Below are 21,426 nucleotides of genomic sequence, written 5' to 3'. Positions count from 1 at the left end.
GTGTTCCAGGCTCTTCCCCACTTTCTCTTCTGTTAGTTTCTGTGTATCTGGTTTTATGTGAAGGACTTTGATCCACTTGGACTTGAGCTTTATACAATGTGGTAAGAATAGATCAATTTGCATTCTTCTACATGCAGACCTCCAGTTGAACCAGCACCATTTGTTGAAACTGCTGTCTTTTTTCAACTGGAGGATTTTAGCTCCTCTGTCGAAGATCGAGTGACCATAGGTGCTGCACCCAACCTCGACTAGCAAGGAAGACATGACCACAGGAGATCTTCTTCAAGCAGTTTTACTCAGGAACCTTGATACAATCTTCTGACCTCTATCTCTTCTGAATCTCTCTCTCTCTCTCCGGAGAACACCCTGCACCACACTTAAATAGCTAGCACTGGCCAGTTCTAACAAGCCACGTGGGTCATGTAGATAGGCTGTCACTATGCGGAAGCTAGCAGGCCAGGCAGACATAGCCAAATAAGGACTTGTATACTGCAAGGAGCGCTCACCATTGGAAGGGTGGAAGGTGGAAACCAGTGCCATCTTTGAGGCGCGGCACATCACAGCTCTCTACATATAGGTGTGTGGGTTCATTTCTGGGTTTTCAATTCTATTACATCGATCTACCTGCCTGTCTCTGTTCCAATACTGTGCAGTTTTTATTATAATTTCTGTCATACAGCTTGAAGTCAGGGATGATAATTACCCCAGAATTTCTTTTATTGTTGAGAATAGTTTTCACTATCCTGGATTTTTTGCTTTTCCAAATTAATCTGCAACTTGCTCTAATTATATGAAGAATTGAGTTGGAATTTTGATGGGGATTGTATTGAATCTGATTCTTTCCTCAAGATGACCATTTTTACTATATTATTCTTGCCAATCCAAGAGCATGGGAAATCTTTCCATCTTCTGAGATCTTCTTAGATTTCTTTCTTCAGAGACTTAAAGTTCTTGTCATACAGATCATTCATGTCCTTGGTTAGAGTCACATCAAGGTATATTATATTATTTGTGGCAAATGTGAATGGTGTCATTTCCCTAATTTCTTTCTCAGACTGTTTATCCATTGAATAGAGGAAGTTTACTAATTTGTTTGAGATAATGTTATATCCACCCCCTTTGCTGATGTTCTTTATCAGACTTAGTAGTTTTCTGGTGGAATTTTTGGGTCACTTAATACTATCATATCATCTGCAAATAGTTATATTTTGACTTCTTCCTTTCTAATTTATATCCCTTTGGCCTCTTTTTATTATCTAATTCCTCTGGCTAGGACTGTAAGTACTATATTAAATTGGTAGGGAGAGAGTGGGCAGCCTTATCTAGTTCCTGATTTTAGTGGGATTCCTTCAAGTTTCTATCCATTTAGCTTGATGTTTGATACTGGTTTGCTGTTTAATGATTTTACTGTGTTTAGGTATGAGCCTCGAATTCCTGCTTTTTCCAAGACTTTTATCATGAACGGATGTTGAATTTTGTCAAGTGCTTTCTCCACATCTAATGAGATGATTATGTGGTTTTGTTCCTTGAGTTTGTTTATATAGTGGATTACATTGATGGATTTCCATATATTGGACCATCATTGCATCTCAGGGATGAATCCTCCCTGATTATGATGAAAGTAGAAAATTGGTCATAGTACTAACTGATGACCCAGCAATACCACCCCTGGGCATATACTCAAAAGATGCTCTAATATACAACAAGGACACATGCTCCACTATGTTCATAGCAGCCTTGTTTATAATAGCCAGAAATTGGAATGCTCCCAGATGTCCTTCAACAGAGGAATGGATATAGAAGATGGTACATTTACACAATAGAGTACTACCTAGCTATTAAAAACAATGACTTTATGAATTTCTTAGGCAAATGGATGGAACTAGAAAATATCCTCCTGAGAGAGGTAACCCAGACACAAAAGAACACAGATGGTATGCACTCACTGATAGGTGGATATTAGCCCAATAGCTTGGAATATCTAAGAAAAAATGTTTAGATCATATGAGTTCCAAGAAGAAGTAACAGAAAAATATGGATGTTTCATTCATTATTAGAAGTGAGAATAAAATGCTCATTGGAGAAAATAGAGGGACAAAGAGTGGACCAAGGCCTGAAGAAAAGGTCACCCAGAGAATGGGAATCTATCCCATTTGCTGCCACCAAATCCAGTCACTATTGCTGATGCCAAGAAGTGCTTGCTGACAGAATCCAGATATGGGTGTCTCCTGAGAGGCTCTACCATACCCCTACTGATACTGATGAGGATGGTTGCAGCTAACCATTGGACTGAACAAGGGGACCCGCATGGAGGATTAGAGAAAAGACTGAAGGAGCTGAAGATTTGCAACACCATAGGAAGAACAACAATATCACCAACCAAAACCCACCAAAGCTCCCAGGAACTAAACCATCAACCAGTGAGTACACAGGGAAGGACCCATGACTCCAGCCACATATGTGACAGATGACAGCAGTTTCCAGAATCGATAGGTGGAAAAACCCTTGGAAATGTGAAGACTTGTTTCTCCAATGTAAGATAATGCCAGGGCATTAAGTATGGAGTGGGTGTGTGTGAATGGGAGCATCCTCATAGAAGCAGGGGGAGGGCGAAAAGTGGTATAGGAGAGGGGGAAAGGGGATAACATTTGAAATGTAAATACACAAACTATTCAAAATTAAATTATATAAAAAGATGGGACAATGAGACAAATAGTGTCTCAGTACTTGTGAGCAAGTATAAATTTGGAAGAGAATCTTTTTTGTGATAAAGATTCTTTGGATAAAGATGAAGTCAGGACTGGAATTAATTAAATAAGTTAGCTTTTCCTTGGTGTCTACATAAAACTTTTTAGGATAAATTTAAGCTACACATGTGTCTTAAAATAAAATAATAAATTAGACTTCCTTCTGTTTCTATTTTACAGAATAACTTGTGGAGTATTAGCTCTCCTTTTTAAGATTAAAATAGTAATATGTCTATTCTACTGAAATCAATCTACAGATTCAATGCAATCCCTGTTAATATAATAACAAAATTCTTTGAAGACATGGTAAGAGCAATTCTCAGTTTCATTTGGAAAAACAAAAAACCCAGGATAGCAAATGAACTCTTAACAATAAAAGAAGTGCTGGGGGAATCACCATCTCTGACCTCAAGCTATATTACAGAACAGTTGTGATAAAAACTGCATGGTAGTATTACAGAAACAAACAGATTGATCAATGGAACAGAATCGATAACCCAGAAAAAAAAACCTACATAATTACAGATTATTGATCCTGGGAAACAAGCAAAAATAAACAAAGAACAAAAGAATGCATCTTCAATAAATGGTTCTGCTCTAACTGGCAATCAGTATGAAGAAAAATGAAACTAAATCCATATTTATCTCCTTGCACAAAGCTCAATTACAAGTGCACGAAAGACCTCAACATAGAACAAGATACATTGAATCTAATGAAAGAGAAAGTGGGAAAGAACCACAAACTCATTTGCATGGTGGAAAATTTTCTAAAAAAAATCTCCAGTGGTTAATGCTCTAAGATCAAAAATTAAAAAATGGGACCTTATGAAGCTGAAAAGTTTCTGTAAGGCAAAGGACATGGTCAATAGGACAAATCAACAACCTACAAACTGGGAAAATATCTTCACTAACCTCACAACTGATCCAGGGCTAATATCCAATATATATAAAGAATTCAAGAAACTTACCTCCAAAAAAAAAAAAAAAAAACCCACCACCACCAACAACAACAACTACAAAAACAACAACATCAAAAACTCTAAAACACCAAATTGAAAAGTATAGAGGTAAAAGAATATACAGCAGAAGAATCTCAAATGGCAGAGAAACACTTAAAGAAATGTTCAAAGCCCTTAGTCATCAGAAAGCAATCACCAGGGGAGAGGATTTGGAGAGGGGAGGGCCCTGTGTGAGTATAGGTAGGGGGATTAAAAAAGTGAAACATGGTCAGGTATTGGGGGAGAGAAACAGGAGTGAAGCCCTGAGGGCCAGCAGAAAGATAAATACTGGCAACTTTGGTAGGTCTGAGGTGGGGGGAACACTCTAGAACATACCAGAGACCTGAGAGGTAAGAGACATTCAGGATTCACAGGACCTTAGGTGAAATGCTCAATAATGGGGAGAGGGAACTTGTAGAGTCCACGTCCAATAGAAAGACAAAGTATCAAGTGGGATTGCCATCCTACAGTCTAAAATCTCTGGCCCAGACTTTTTCCTGTCTAAAGGAACTGTAGAGACAAAAATGGAGAAGAGACTAAAGAAAGGAGGTCCAGTGACAGGGCCAAATTGGTATCCACCCCACAGTTTGACACTATTACTGATGCTATGACGTACTTACAGACAGGGGCCTAGAACAGTGCAACTCTGAAAGATGCAACAAACATTTGAAAGAGTCAGATTAGATACTTAACCCAAACAATACACAGAAGCCAAGGATCACTGGGGTTGAATTAGGGAAACGCTGGAAGAAGATACAGTGGAGGGTCATCCCATAGGAAGACCAGCAGTCTTAACTAACCTGAACCCCCGAGATCTCTCAGACACAGCCTCCAACCAGGAATCATATACAATCTGCTAAGAGGCCCTGACATATGTTCAGCAGAAGACTGCCTGGTGTTGGTGGCCTCAGTGAAACTAGTCACCTAACCCTCGAGAGACTTGAGATTCCAAAGAGTGTCAAGGCGTGGGGACCTCAAGTGGAGGGTTAGGAGTGGTGGGGACATCCTTTTGGAGATGAGGAAGGAGGAATGATCTGAGTGGGATGAGGAAATGTCCAAAGGCAGACAAGAAGAAGGATAAGGACTGAACTGTAAAAAATGATTATAGATAATTAAAAAAAAAATAAAGCAAAATAAAACAAAAATACTAAAACTATTCATAGTAAAATGAGTGAAGAGCTAATATAATATTTACGTGCTTTGTATTTGTAACATCTTATACCCATGTAAATTTACTTTTAGCTGCGTCAGAACTCACGCTGATCTCACAGTCATTTATATAGATGTAGAGAGTGTTTGAAACTTAGTTAACTGTCTTATATTATGTATCCTTAGTTGCATAGTATAACAATTTCTTCTAATTAAATTAGTTTTGAGAATTCTACACAGGAATACTGTGTTTACATCATTTATCCCCCTCCCCTTTTCCCTTCAGCCCTCTATACTCCCTAGTCAATCATGGTACACACACAAAGAGTGAGTACGAGGGAAAGGAGAACTATGTGTATTTTAAAATAAGTTTACAAATTAATGTTTCCCATGTCTTTTTAAAATTCCTTTGTGTTACTTTCCACTTTTTTATCCTTCATTTTCTCTCTCTGTATTACCCTTCCTTTATCCTTCCCAATTTCCCCTCCCAGTTTTCCATTTTTCCCTTGCATAACACCTGCCTCAAGACCTTATTTTTGTTCACTCCCTTTCTATATTTCTGGCTTTTCCAGCTGCCTTATGATACAAGCTCTAATGCAAAAACTCAAATATGGAACCAATTTAAGATAGAACTGGTGGCTTCTGTTTTCCGCATATTATTCAGTGTAAGTTTCAGCACCATAAATTTGCCTGTAAATCAGATTTCATTTTTTCTACATATTTGAAAAAATAGTATTATGCATTTACTCCATAATTTTATTTTCTATTCTTCAGCTGAAGTACATTTAGCTCACTTCAATTTCCTAGCTATTGTGAATAAAGTAGCAAGGAACTTTGTTGAACAATCACCTTTACTTGCAGGACATTTGTCCATGGGATATATGGTAAGGAGTAATATATATATGAATCATATGACACATCAATTTTAACTTCTTGAGAATTCTGTTCATTGATTTACTTAGTTGCTGATCCAAGTTGCAATTTCTTTAACAGGATTTTTATTTTATTTTACATAGAGTAAGTACCTATCCATCCCTCACATTCCTGAATATTTTTCAATGTTTACTAACATTGTGCTGAAGGGTTTTCTAGTCCTTGTAATATCAAGACTTATACATCTTGTAAAGAATGTACAATCTTATTCAGTCATGATATACATAATATTTGCATTGACTTTAATGTCAATAATTTAACAATACACATATCATGTTTGTATGTTTTTCTACTCCAAAATGAACAAAAGCAATATGTGTAATCACCAATGAAGCTCAGAAATAGGTAAAATGCAAAATGTCATAAGATAAATCTTGGGAATTAATGTTATACAGAACATTTTTTAATGCAGTATGAAGGATTATTGAAAGAATAAAAGCAAAATAAATCATTATTTCTCTTACAGAAAGTGTGATTTGTCATCTTGACTGAATTTGTAATCAACTGTAAGACACACATCTATGTGTGGGCCCAAGTGTGTGGGCATGTGTATATTTGTGTGTGTGTGTGTGTGTGTGTGTGTGTGTGTGTGTGTGTGTGTTTGTATGTCTGTGTCTGTGTCTATGTCTATCTGTCTGTGTCTGCATCTCTGTCTTTTTATGTTTCCTGACAGTATACTGCAAATGAATGGGAAGAAGACTTCGATAAGAATGATCATTTGTTTTATTGAGTATTTATTATTTTACATTTCAAATGTTATTCCCTTTCCTGTTTTCCCATCCATAAACTCCCTATCCCACACCCCTCCCTCTTCTTCTATAAGGATGTTCTCCACCCTACCTCCAACTCCTTCCCTCCCCTGCCCATCCTGACATTCCCCTACATTGGGGGATTCCAATCTATACAGGAACAACTGCTTCTCCTTCCATTGGTGCCCAGAGGCCTTCCTCTGCAACATATGCAGCTGGAGCCGTGGGCCATTCCAAGTATAGTCTTTGGGTAGTGGTTTAGTCACTGGGAGCTCTGGTTGGTTGGCATTGTTGTTGTTATGGGGTTGCAAGCCCCTTCAGCTCTTTCAATCCTTTCTCTAATTCCTCACACAGGGATCCCATTCTCAGTTCAATGATTTGCTGCTGTAGCATTTGCCTCTGTATTTGACAAGCTCTGACTGTGTCTCTCAGGAGAAATATATATCAGGCTCCTGTCTACATGCACTTCTTAGCTTCATCAATCTTATTTATATGCCACATGTGAGGCAGGCTCTGCATGTTCCTTCAGTTTCTGCTCCAAACTTCGCCCTTCCAACGAATATTTTTGTTTCCTTTTTTAAGAAGGATTGAAACATGCGCACTTTGGTTTCTTTCTTCTTGAGCTTCGTGTGGTCTGTCCATTGTATCTTGGGTAATTCAAGCATTTGGGCTAATATCCACTTATCAGTGAATGCATACCATGGGTGTTTTTCTGTGATGAGGTTACCTCACTCAGGATGATATTTTTTAGTTCGATCCATTTGCCTATGAAATTCATGAAGTTATTGTTGTTGATAGCTGAATAGTACTTCACTGTGTAGATGTACAACATTTTCTGAATTCATTCCTATGTTGAAGGGCATCTGGGTTCTTTTCAGCTTCTGGCTATTATAGATAAGGCTGCTATGAAGGAACATAGTGGAACATGTGTCTTTGTTGTATGTTGGAATATCTTTTGGGTATGTGTTCAGGTGAGGTATAGCTGGGTCCTCAGGCAGTGCAATGTTCAATTTTCTGAGGAACCTCCAGGCTGATTTCCAGGTATTTGTACCAGTTTATAGTCCCACCAAGAGTGAAGGGGTGTTCCTCTTTGCTCACATCCTTGCCATCATTTGTTGTACCTGAGTTTTTGATCTTAGCTCTTCTGACTGATGTGAGGTAGAAACTCAGGATTGTTTTGTTTTGCATTTCCCCGATGACTAAGGATGTTGGACATTTCTTTAGATACTTCTGAGCCATTTGATATTCCTCAGCTGAGAATTCTTTGTTTAGCTTTTTGCCCCATTTTTAATAGGGATATTTGTCTCTTGGAGTCTAACTTCTTGAGTTCTTTGTATAATTTGAATATTAGCTCTCTCAGATGTGGAATTTGTAAAGATATTTCCCCATCTGCTAGTTGCCATTTTTTTTCCTAATGACAGTGCCCTTTGCCTTACAGAAGCTTTGCAGTTTTATGATGCCTATTTGTCTATTCTTGATCTTAGAGCATAACCCATTGGTGTTTTGTTCAAGAAAACTTCCTCAGTGACTATGTGTTCAAAACACTTCCTCAGTGTTTCTCATATTAGTTTGAGTTTATCTGGTTTGACGTGGAGGTCCTTGATCTACTTGGACTTAAGCATTGTACAGGGTGATAAGTATGGGTCAATTTGCATTCTTCTACATGTTGACCTCCAGTTGAAACCACACTATTTGTTGAAAATGCTTTGTCCAATATCAAGTGACCATAGGTGTGTGGGTTCATTTCTGAGTCTTCAATTCTATTCCAGTGATCTACCTGCCTGTGTCTGTACGAATACCATACAGTTTTTATCACTATTTCTCTGTAATACTGCTTGAGGTTAGGGAAGGTGATTCCTCCAAATGTTGTTTTATCATTGAGTATCATTTTTGAAAATAACAGGGAGCAACAATCTCTATTCCTTAATATCTCATAAGTGGACTCAATTCCCAATAAAAAGACCTAGAGTAACAGACTGGATACATAGAGAAGACCTAGCATATTGCTGCATACATGAAACACATCTCAGAGACAAAGACAGCCACTACCTTAGTTTAAAGTCTGGAAAACATCTTTCCAAGCAAATGGTTCAAAGAAACAAACTTCAGTAGAAATTCTAATATCTAATAAAATTGACTTTCAACTGAAAGTCATAAAAAAAGATAAGAAAGGACACTTCGTATTCATCAAAGCAAAAATCCACCAATATGAACCCGCAATCCTAAATATCTATGCTCCAAATGCAAGGGCAACTACATTCATAGAAGAAATTTTCCTAATCCTCAAAGCACATATTGCACCTCACATATCCCAACTCTATGTATTAACCATTTGATGTCTTAAAATTTTTCCTTATGGTCTGTGAATTGTAACTTGGGCACTTTGAGCTTTTTGGCTAATTATCCATTTATCACTGAGTATATCCCAGTGTGTTCTTTTGTGACTGGGTTACCTCACTCAGGATGATATATTCTAGTTCCATCAACTTGCCTATGAATTTGATGGAGTCATTTTTTTAATAGCTTATTAGTACTCCACTGTGTAAATGTCCCACATTTTCTGTATCTATTCCTCCATTGAAGGACATCTGGGCCCTTTCCAGCTTCTGACTATTATAAATAAGGCTTCTATGAAAATAGTGGAGAATGTATCCTTTTTATATGTTGAAGAATCATTTGGGTGTATGTCTAGGAGTGGTATACTTGGAACCTCTGGTAAATAATATGTACACTGTTCTGAGGAATCTCTGTACTGATTTCCACAGTGGTGGTACCAGCTTGCAATCCCAACAAAATGGAGAAGTATACCCCTTTCTCCACATCCTTGACAGCATCTGCTGTCAACTGAGTTTTATATCTCAGCCATTCTAACTGGTGTGAGGTGGAATCTCAGGGTTGTTTTGATTTGCATTTTCCTGATGAAAGATGTTGAACATTCCTTTAAGTGCTTTTCAGCTGTTCAACATTCCTCAGTTGAGAATTCTTTGTTTAGTTCTTTAACCATTTTTTATAGGATTATATGATTCTCTGGAGTCTCATTTCTTGAGTTCTTTTATTTATTTATTTATTTATTTATTTATTTATTTATTTATTTTATCTTTATTAACTTGAGTATTTCTTCTTTACATTTCGACATTTCGTTTGTTATTCCCCTTCCCGGTTTCCGGGCCAACTTCACATTTTTGTGGTAATATTCATCATGGTTGTTCAGAAGGACAGAACAGAAAGAATAAATACAAGTTACAAAATATGTTTATCATGTTTGGCTATATGATAGCTACTTGGTTATACAAATTGGCTATATCCATGAAAGGCTAAAATTTTGTAGATGTTCAATGCACAAGGCAAAAAACTTCAATGATCTTAATCTGGCACTATTTCTGTCTCTATGATGTGTGTGTATTTATTTGTGTGTATATAATATGTTTATTTGTATTGAAATGTTTGCATGTGGAGGTCAAAGAGCAACTTTCGAGGTGTGCTTAGCTTTCCATCTTCTTTTTGACTGAGAATCATATACTTTTCCCCAATATGTCAGGCAAGCTGGCATCTATCTTCCCGAAGTTCCCCTTCTTTGACTTTCATTTTCACTCACGAGTGCTGGTCCTGAGAGGCTGCCTCTATTAGATTTAGGTTTTACATGGGTTCTGAATGCTCTATGCAAACACATACTCACAAAGTCACCTCCTCAGCCATAGGACATAGGTTGTGGAAATGCCCTCATGAGACCCAGGTGTAAGGCATTTTCTCAATAAGTGATCAAGGTGGGAGGACCCAGCCTATTGTGGGTGGTGTCATCTATGGTCTGATGGTCTTGAGTTCTATAAGAAAGCAAGCTGAGCAAGCCAGGGGAAGCAAGCCAGTAAGAAACATCCCTGCATGGCCTCTGCATCAGCTCCTGCTCCCTGACCTGCTTGAGTTCCAGTCCTGACTTCCTTTGGTGATGAAACAGCAATGTAGAAGTAAGCTGAATACATTCTTTCCTCCCAAACTTGCTTTTTGGTCATGATGTTTGTGCAGGAATAGAAACCCTGACTAAGACATCATCCATTGTCTTCTGTGCTCAAAGACAGCACCAAGTGTAGCTTCCTAAAACCAATGCAAAAGTGAATATATTGTCAGTTGCACTCCTTTCACTATGAAACAAGAATAGATCTCTGAAACATGGAGCATATATCATATATATATATATATATATATATGATGGAAGATGGATAATTCTAATATATATGTATATATATATATGATGGAAGATGGATAATTCTTATATATATATATATATATATATATATATATATACATATATATTAGAATTATCCATCTTCTTCCTATTGAATAAGGTGCATGAATATCATTTTCCTCAAGCCGTATTTTGACATTTTTCTTATTTTTTTTGCAAAATCACCCCTTTCAAGACAAAACCTCCATCAGAAATACATGTTTTTCTATATATGTTTGCATAAGTCCAATGTAAAACAAAACCTTATGTATTATTGACATTTGTCCCATAATCTCAGGACAAAATATTCTCTGTCATATACAAAATCTAGATTATTATATACATAAGATGATGGAAGACTGAACATAGTTAATAGACATAAATTCTGAATAACATTATAAAGTTGGTTGTGTTTCTAGTTCTTACTGTGTCATGGATTTATCTTTTCTTGATGAAGGAGAAGTGGATACAAATCTATCCATTTTTATGAAAGTGAAAGTATAAAACCCAATGTGACTTTTTACAGCTTCTTTTTCATGGTAATCTTTTTAATTAATTAATTACATAATTAATTTTACACTCCATATTTTATTCCCCTCCTGGCCTACTCCCCAACAGTTCCACTTACCTCCTCCCCTCACACCACCCCCCAGTCTCCACAAGGATGTCCCCATTCACCCTATGCCACCAGAACTCTAAATTTCCTTGGGCCTCCATTGCCTTGAGGGTTAGGTACATCTTCTCAGACTGAACCCAGACCGTGCAGTCCTCTTCTGTATATCTGTTGGAGGCCTTAGTTCAGCTGGTATATGCTGCCTGGTTGGTGATACAGTGCCTGAGAGATCTCAGGGGTGAAGGTTAATTGAGGCTGCTGGACTTCCTACTGCCCTCTTTCTCAGTTTCCTCCAGTTTTTCCCTAATTCAACCAGAGGGGCCAGCAGCTACTGTTCATTGGTTGGGTGCACATCTGCATCTTCCTCTTTCAGCTGCTTGGGGCCACCCTTTTGCTGGATCCTATTTTGTGCCTATCACTGGACCTTCTCTTCCTCAGGCTCTTCTCCATTTGCATTCCTGCATTTCTTTCAGACAGGATGAACTATGGGTCAGAGGTTTGACTGTAGGATAGCCATCCACCCCTCACTTGATGCCCTGTCTTACTGCTGGTGGTGGGTTCAATAGGTTTCAGCTCCCCATTACGTCTGGACTCCTGTCTTTGAGTTCTGAGGGTCTTTCATTTCCCAGGTCTCTGGTACATTCTAGAGCATCTTCCCAACCTACTTCCTCCAGAGGTCTCATGTTTTCATTCTTGCTCTTGACCCTCAAGGCTATCATTAGTTTCCCCCACTCAATAATGGATCCTGTTCCCCTCTCTACCCACCCTCCTCCTCTTTCCCTCCCCTGTCCCACCCTCTCTTGCCCCTTGTGATTGCTTTCTTCTCCTTCCCAAGTGGAACTGAGGCATCTTCACTTGGTCCCTTCAGCTTGTTGACCATTTTAAGATCTGTAGACTATACCTAGGGTATTCTGTATATTTTTTTCTATTAGATTCAATGTATTTGTTTTTTACTTGTATCTTTTGTTGATGTTCTTGATCATTTTGGACTTGAACTTTGTACAGAATGTTAAATATGAATAGGATTGCATTATGCTACATGTGGACCACTAGTAAAGCCAGCAACATATGCAGAATGGGCTTTCATTTTTCAACTATATGGTTTTGACTTCTTTGTTAAAGATCAAGTGTCCATGCGTATATTGGTTTATTTATTTGTCTTTCATTCTATACCATTGATTGACCCATTTGTCTGTAACAATATCATGTGTTCTTTACTACTGTGGCTTTAGGTACAGCTTGAGGTCAGGATGGTGAGGCCCCCAAAATATTTTTGAGTGTTGAGAATTGTTTTGGCTAACCTGGAATTTTTTTGTTGGTTTGTTTTAGTTGTTGTTTGTTTTTGTTTCTGTTTTTGTTTTTTGTTTTTGTTTTTGTTTTTGTTTTCATATGAAGTCTGGAATTGCCCTTTTCACATCTGTGAATAATTCTGTTGAATATTTTTTGGATTACTTCAAATCTATAGATTGCTTTTATCAAAATGGCCATTTTCACTATGATGATCTCACCAATAGATGAGCATGGGAGACATTTTTATCTTCTGAGGTTTGGCTCAGTTTTCTTCAGGGATATGGAGTTATTATCATACAGATCACTCATCTTGTTAAGCATTACACTAAGATATTTTATATCATTTGTAGCTATTGTGAAGGTTATTGTTTCACTAATTTCTTTCTCAGCCTGTTTATCATTTCCATAAAGGAAGGCTACTCATTTTTTGAGTAAATTTTATATACTGCCACATTGCTGAATTTGTTTATCAACTGTAGGTATTATCTGATGAAATTTTTGGGCTTGTTTATATACATTATGCTATCATCAGAAGATAGTGATACATTTAATTCTTCCTTTTGAAATTCTATTCTCTTAATCTCCTTTTATTGTCTAATTGCTCTAGCTAGAACTTCAAGTACTATATTGAATAGATTTTGGAGAGAATGGTGAGTCTTGTCTTGTCCCTGATTATAGTAGGATTGCTTCTAATTTCTCTTCATTTATATTAACTTTGGCTGTTGTTTTGCTCTCTATTGCGTTTATTAGATTTAGGTATGTGCCATGAATTGCTGATCTATACAAGACGTTTAAGATGAAGAGGTATTATACTAGGTTGAATGTCTTTTCAGCATCTAATGAGATGATCATGTAATTTCCTTTGATTTTGTTCATAAAATATAATAAATCAGCAACCTAAAGATAGAGAAATCTCTTCACTAGACCTACATTCTATAAAAGGCTAATACTCAAAATACGTAAAGAGCTTAAGCTAGCTGTGCCCAGAACTGAACTGAGCCAGTTACAGATCACTGTGCACCCAAATCCCACTGGAGAGAAGCTGAAATCCCAGAAGTGAGGACAATCCTGAGAGCTTATAAGAGACTACCACTTCTGCCTACTTCTGTTCACATTCTTGGCCAAAGAGGAACCTGCATAGTGGCCTCTGGATACAGGAATGTAGGAGCAGTCAACAGCAGGAAACTGCTGGTTTCTGTCTGTGCCCAAATGTTAGCAGAATCCATTCCACAGCTACCTGTACCCAAATCCTATTGTGGAGAAAGCTGGACCCTCATAAGTGCAGACAATCCTGAGAACCCAGAAGAGACAATTACTTTCTGCCCACATTTCTGATCCAAGAGGAAACCACCTAGTAGCATCCATGTCCTCTGAGCACAGGGACCAAGGGTCAGTTAGGGTCAGGACCCTTCAGGTTTCTGCCTGCACGAAGAGCTGAAAGCCACTCCCCAAGAGTGCCTACAGACCTGAGAACAGAGGAAGAACAACTCTTCTGTGCCAAGCAACCCACTTGGAGGCTACAGGACACAGAAAATCAAGAGCAAATCTCTGTTCCAACATACAGCTGAAATAAATCAGGTCTATGGTAATGCTGACATACAGGCCCACAGGAGGGTCAAGACACTGTCAGAGACAGAAAGACAAGCTAACACCAGAGACAACCTGAGTGAAGAAGCAAGCACAGGAAGCTAAGCACCAGAAACCAAGACTACTTGGCAACATCAGAGCCCATTCTCCCACCAAAGCAAATACTGGATATCTAAACACACATGTAAAGCAAGATTTTGATTTAAATTCACATCTTATGATGATGATAGAGGACTTTGAGAAGGACATAAATAACTCCATTAAAGAAATACAGGAAAACACAAGTAAACAAGTAGAAGCCCTTAAAGAGGAAACACAAAAATCCATTAAAGAATTATAAGAAAACACAACCAAACAGGTGAAAGAGTTGAACAAAACCATCCAGGATGGTTTAAAAATGGAAATAAAAACAATAGGGAAAGAACAAAGGGAGACAACACTGTAGAGAGAAAATCTATGAAAGACATCAGGAGTTGTAGACGCAAGCATCACCAACAGAATACAAGAGATAGAAGAGAGAATGACAGGGTCAGAAGATAGCATAGAAACATCAAGGATAAGGTAAAACACAAAAAGCTCATAGTCCAAAACTTACAGGAAATCTGGGACACAATGAGAAGATCAAACCTAAGGATAATAGATATAGAAGAGAGTGAAGACTCCCAAATTAAAGGGCCTATACATGTCTTCAACAAAATTATAGAAGAAAACTTCCATGACCTAAAAAAAGAAATGCCCATAAATATACAAGAAGATTATAGAACTTTAAATAGTTTGGAACAAAAAAAGAAATTCCTTCCACCATATAAGAGTCAAACCACCAATGGACAAAACAAAGAAAGAATATTAAAAGCAATATGGGGAAAAGGTTAAGTAATATATAAAGGAAGGACTATCAGAATTATACCAGAGTTCTCACCACAGACTATGAAAGCCAGAAGATCCTGGGCAGGTATCATACAGACCCAAAGAGAACACAAATGCCAGCCCAGACAACTATATCCAGCAAAACTCTCAATTAACATAGATGGAGAGGGTTGGGGATTTAGCTCAGTGGTAGAGTGCTTGCCTAGGAAGCGCAAGGCCCTGGGTTCTGTCCCCAGCTCCAAAAAAGAAAAAGAACAACAACAACAACAACAACAACAAAAATAGATGTAGAAACCAAGATATTCCATGACAAAACCAAATTTACGTAATATCTTTCTAAAAATTCATCCCTACAAAGGATAGAAGATGGAAAACTCCAACACAAGGAGGGAAACAACACCCTAGGAAAAGCAAGAAAGTAATCTGCTTTAAGGAAACCAAAAGAAGAGATATAATGTCACTTCTAACAACAAAAATAACAGGAAAAAACAATCATTATTCCTTAATATTTCTTAACATCAGTGAATGCAATTCTCCAATAGTCTATAAAAGATATACACTAACGGATGAGATATGTAAAGAGGGCCCAGCATTTTGCTGCATACAAACGTACCTCAGAGACAAAAACAGACACTACCTTGGAGTAAAAGACTGGAAAACAACTTTCCAAGCATATGGACTGAAGAAACAAGCTGGAGTGACCATTCTAATATTGAAAAAAAAATTGACTTTAGACCAAAAGCTATCAAAAAGAAGAAGCTTCATATTAATCAGAGGAAAAATCCACCAATATGAACTCTCAACCAAAATATCTATGCTCCAAATGCAAGGGCATCTACATTCATAAAAAAAACCTTACTAAATCTCAAAACACTCATTTTACCTCACACAATAATAGTAGGAGATTTCAAAGCACCACTCCCATCTATGGGCAGATAATGGAAACAGAAATTAAACAGAGATATAGAGAAACTAACAGAACTTATGAACCAAATGGACTTAACAGATATTTATAGAATATTTCATCCTAAAACAAAAGAATGTACCTTCTTCGTTGCATCTCATTGTACTTTCTCCAAAATTGACCATATAATTGGTCACAAAACAGGCCTCAACAGATATAATTAATCCCATGAATCCTATCAGATCACCGCAGACTAAGACTGGTATTCAATAACTACAAAAATGATAGCAAGCTCAAATATACATGGAAGTTGAACAATGTTCTTCTCAATGATAAATTGGTACAAATGGTTAATAGGGACAAATAAAGAAATTAAAGAATTTTCACATTTAATGAAAATGAAGGAACAACATACTCAAACTTATGAGACCCAATGAAAGCACTAAGAGGAAAGCAAAGAGGAAAATGGATAATTCTGAGTCCCTCTAAAAAGAGACAGGAGATGGCATACATTAGCAGCTTGACAGCACACCTAAAAGCCCTAGAACCAAAAGAAGCAAATGTGCACAAGAGGAGTAGAAAGCTGCAAATAATCAAATGAAGAGCTAAAATCAACCAAGTAGAAACAAAAAGGACTATACAAAGAATTGACAAAATAAGGACCTGGTTCTTTGAGAAAAAATAGATAAATTCTTAGCCAGAATAACCGAGGACACAGTTTGTATACACAAATTAACAAAATCAGAAATGGAAAGGGAGACCTAACAACAGGATCTGAGGAAATTCAAAAAATCATCAGATCCTACTATAAAAGCCTATAATAAAAAAAAACTGGAAAATCTGGAGGAAATGTACAATTTTATAGATAAATACTAGGTACCAAAGTTAAATCAGGATCAGATAAACCATCTAAACAATCCCATAACTCTAAAGAATTAGAAGCAATTATTGTCTCCCAATGAAAAATATCCCAAGACCAGAAGGGTTTAGTGTAGAATTCTATCAGACCTTCATAGAAGACATCAAACTAACACTGTCCAAACTATTCCACAAAATAGAAACAGATGGAGCACTACTAAGTTCCTTCTATGAAGTCACAATTATGAATATACCTAAACCACAAAAAGACCCAACAAAGAAAGAGAACTTCGGGCCAATTTTTCCTTATGAATATTGCCATAAAAATAATACAATTCTTGCAAACAGAATCAAAGAACACATCAATACGATCATCCATCATGATGGAGTAGGCATCATTCCAGGGATACAGAGATCAATCAATATATAGAAATCTATTAACATAATCTACTATATAAAAAACTCAATGAAAAAACCCACATGATCATTTCATTAGAGGCTAAGCAAGCATCTGACAAAATACAAAGCCATTTCATATTAAAAGAGTTAGAAAGATGAGGAATTCAAGGCCCATACCTAAACATAATAAAAGCAATATATAGCAAACCAGTAGCCAAAGATAAACTTTACTGAGAGAAACTTGAAGGAAACTCACTAAAATCAGGGACTAGACAAGGTCGCCCACTCTCACCCTACTTATTCAATATAGTACTCGAAGTCCTAGCAAGACCAACCAGACAACAAACGGAGGACAAAAAAATACAAATTGGAAAGGAAAATGCCAAAATATCACTATTTGGAGATGACGTGATAATATACTTAAGTGACTCCAAATGTTATACCAGAGAACTCTTACAGCTGGTAAATTACTTCAGCAAAGTGGTTGTATATAAGATTAACTCAAACAAATCAGTAGCCTTGTTCTACTCAAAGGATAAACAGGCTTAGAAAGAAATTAGGGAAATGACACACTTCACAATAGTCCCAAATAACATAAAATGCCTCAGTATGACTATAACCAAGCAAGTGAAAATTTGTATGGCAAGAACTTCAAGTCTCTTAACAAAGAAATTGAAGAAGATCTCAGAAGATGGAAAGATCCTCCATGCTCAGAGATGGCAGTATTAATATTGTAAAAATGGCCATTTTCCCAAATTCAATCTACAGATTCAATGCAATTTCTATCAAAATTCCAACTCAATTTTTCATAGACCTAGAAAGAGCAATTTGCAAATTCATTTGGAATAACCAAAATCCCTGGATAGCAAAAACTATCCTCAACAATAAAAGTACTCAAGGCGATACCACCATCTTTGACCTCAAGCAGCATTATTGAACAATAGTGATTAAAAACTGTATGGTATTGGTACAGAGACAGGCAGGTAGACCAATGGAATAGAATTGAAGAATCAGAAATGAATTCACACCTACGGTCACTTGATCTTTGCCAAAGGAGCTAAAACCTTTCAAGGGAAAAAGATAACATTTTCAACAAATGGTGCTAGTTCAACTAGAGGTCAGTATGTAGAAGAATGCAAATCAATCTATTCTTATTGCCCTGTACAAAGCTTAAGTCCAAGTGGATCAAGGACCTCCATATCAAACCTGATACACTAAAATTAATAGAAGAAAAAGTGGAGAAGAGTTTCTAACACATGGTCACTGAGGAAAATTTCCTGAACAAACACCAATGGTTTATGCTGAGATCAAGAATAGACAAATAGCACCTCATGAATATGCAAAGCTTCTGTAATGCACAGGACACTGTTATTAGGAAAAAAAACAGCAACCAACAAATTGGGAACCCTATTAAAATTGGGGTACAGAGCTAAACAAAGAATTCTCAGCTGAGCAGTACCTAGAAAAATCCTTAGTCTTCAGGGAAATGCAAATCAAAACAACACTGAGATACCATCTCACAGCAGTCAGAATGGCTAAGATCAAAAACTCAGGTGAAAACAGATGCTGGATAGGATGTGAAGAAAAAGGAACACTCCTCCATTGTTGGTGAGATTGCAAACTGTTACAATCACTCTGGAAATCAGTCTTTGTCCCTCAGAAAATTGGACATTGCAAGATCTGAGGACACCACTATATAACTCCTGGGCATATACCTAAAAGATGCTCCAACATAGAACAAAGACACATGTTCCACTATGTTCATAGCAATATTATTTATAGTAGACAGAAACTGGAAAGAACGCAGATGCCCTTCAACAGAGGAATGGATACAGAAAATGTGGTACTTCTATGCAATGGAGTACTACTCAGCTATCAAAAACAATGACTTCATGAAATTCAAAGGCAAATGTATTGAAGTAGAAAATATTATCCTGAGTGAGGTAATACAATCACAGAGAAACACACAAGGTATGCATTCACTGATAAGTAGATATTACCCTAAAAGCTCGAATTACCCAAGATACAATCCCCAGACCACATGACTCTCAAGAAGAAGGCTGAACAAAGTGTGGATGCTTCAATCTTTCTTAAAAGCGAGAACAAAAGTATTCATAGGAGGGCATATGGAGGCAAAGTTTGCAGCAGAGAATGAAGGAACGACCATTTGGAACCTGCCCACATTGGTATATTGCCCTTATATATATAATCACCAAAACTAGTTAAGATGGATGTAGCTAGGAAGTACATGCTGACAGAAGCCAGATATAGCTGTCTACTGAGAGACAGGTAGTGCATATCAAATACAGAGGCGAATGCTAGCAGCAAACCATTGAACTGGGAATGTAATCCCCATTGGAGGAATTGCAGAAAGGGTTGAATGAGCTGAAGCGGCTTGCAACCCTATAAGAGCAACAATGCCAACCAACCAGAGATCCCAGGGACTAAACCACTACCCAAAGATTATACATGGACTGACCCATGGCTCCAGCTGCATATATGGCAGAGTATGGCCTTGTTGATCACCAATGGAAGGAGAAACCCTTGGTCCTTCTAAGGCTAGACACCCCAGTGTAGGGGAATGTCGGGGGGAATGAAAGAGGGTGGTTGGGGAAGCAAACACCCTTAGAGAAGAAGGGGAGGGGGATGAGATAATGGACTTATTTCTGGGAATCCAGGAAAAGGAAAAACATTTGAAAGTAAATAAAAACGTCCAGTAAACAAAGAAGTAACTTAAAAAGTTGACCTCTATAAACAAGATAAAAAGAAAAAAAGAAAAAACAACAGAACAAAAAACAAATATCTCAATTAAAAATAGGGTACAGTGCTAAACAGAATATTCTCAACTGATCAAAAATACTAAAATTGTTACAGATTTTTAAAACCCTCTTCATTATTTTTGTCTTCAATATCTTTGCTGGCAAAGGACAAGACGTACCTAGGTAATTCAAATTTTTTTAAAAAAAATCATCACTTGATTCTGTTATCTGAAACATAATAATTTGAAAAAGAGGAAGCCATCATTTTAATCTTCAAATATAGTGGAAAGTTTTAATTATAAGATTGGGTTAAGTTCTGAGTTGATAGCACAAAATGCACAATGGTTAGGCTATATCAAAACAAGTATGTTTTCATTCAGCAATGCTGTTTTTTAAATAAGCATTTAAGAAAACTAACAAATAAGACTAGTCCTATTTCAAGTAGAATGGCAATAGCTGTTTTTCTGCTAGTTAGGACATAGTTTCTATAAATATAAACACTGTTTATACTCTATTAGAGTCTGGGAGTTATGTGTAATTATAGTGTGTGTGCAAAACCTTTGTATTAGCATTTCTAACTTCCAAAGGTTAAGGTTTATTGGCAGTTCAGGTAACCATGAAGATGAAACATAAAACATATTTGAATTACTTTGTTTCTTCTTCTGAAAAAAAAATCAACTTTTAAACATGCTGGCTTTCTCTACACTCTGAAAAGGACACTGGTGCTGTGCCAGACATCCTGATGGTGATGAATGGTGTTGATGCCTTAGGATATTGCCTAACCAAATTAGTCAGTAAAGCTAACGGTGTCCATTTTCAATTTTTATTTTTATGTAGTAGTGATGGCTGTTCATCCACTGTTCGATGGGGTTTTTTACTTTGTGCTTTTTTTTTTTTCGCAGCATAGTAAGGAAAATCAGAATTGTGTATAAAACGATAAAATGTATTTTATACCACTGATACCAAGGGAAAAAACTGTCCTCACATGAGTTTAGGGAGCTTCTTAAATGTTAATCCAATTCAAATTAAACACTCCCTTTTTATTTCTTTATAATTTCTGAAAGAAAAAAGGTTTGTCTTGAGATCATAGAAACCTACCCATGCATGAGCGGATATATATATATATATATATATATATATATATATATATATATATATATATATATATGTATGTATATATATATACCACTTGTATGCATATATACACCACTTGAGTTATAAATTATGAAGTATATTTAGAGAAAAATATTAATAATAATGTTTCTTTCCCTTTGCAGTATCCCCTATTAAGGTAATATTGGATAAATAATTAAGGTTAATTTCTTTTACCATATGGTTTTACAAAACTGAATGT

Source organism: Rattus rattus, chromosome 3, assembly GCF_011064425.1.
Source record: "Rattus rattus isolate New Zealand chromosome 3, Rrattus_CSIRO_v1, whole genome shotgun sequence".
Taxonomy (NCBI): Eukaryota; Metazoa; Chordata; class Mammalia; order Rodentia; family Muridae; genus Rattus; species Rattus rattus.
The sequence above is the reverse complement of the archived record's forward strand: the minus strand, read 5'-3'. Positions refer to the sequence as shown.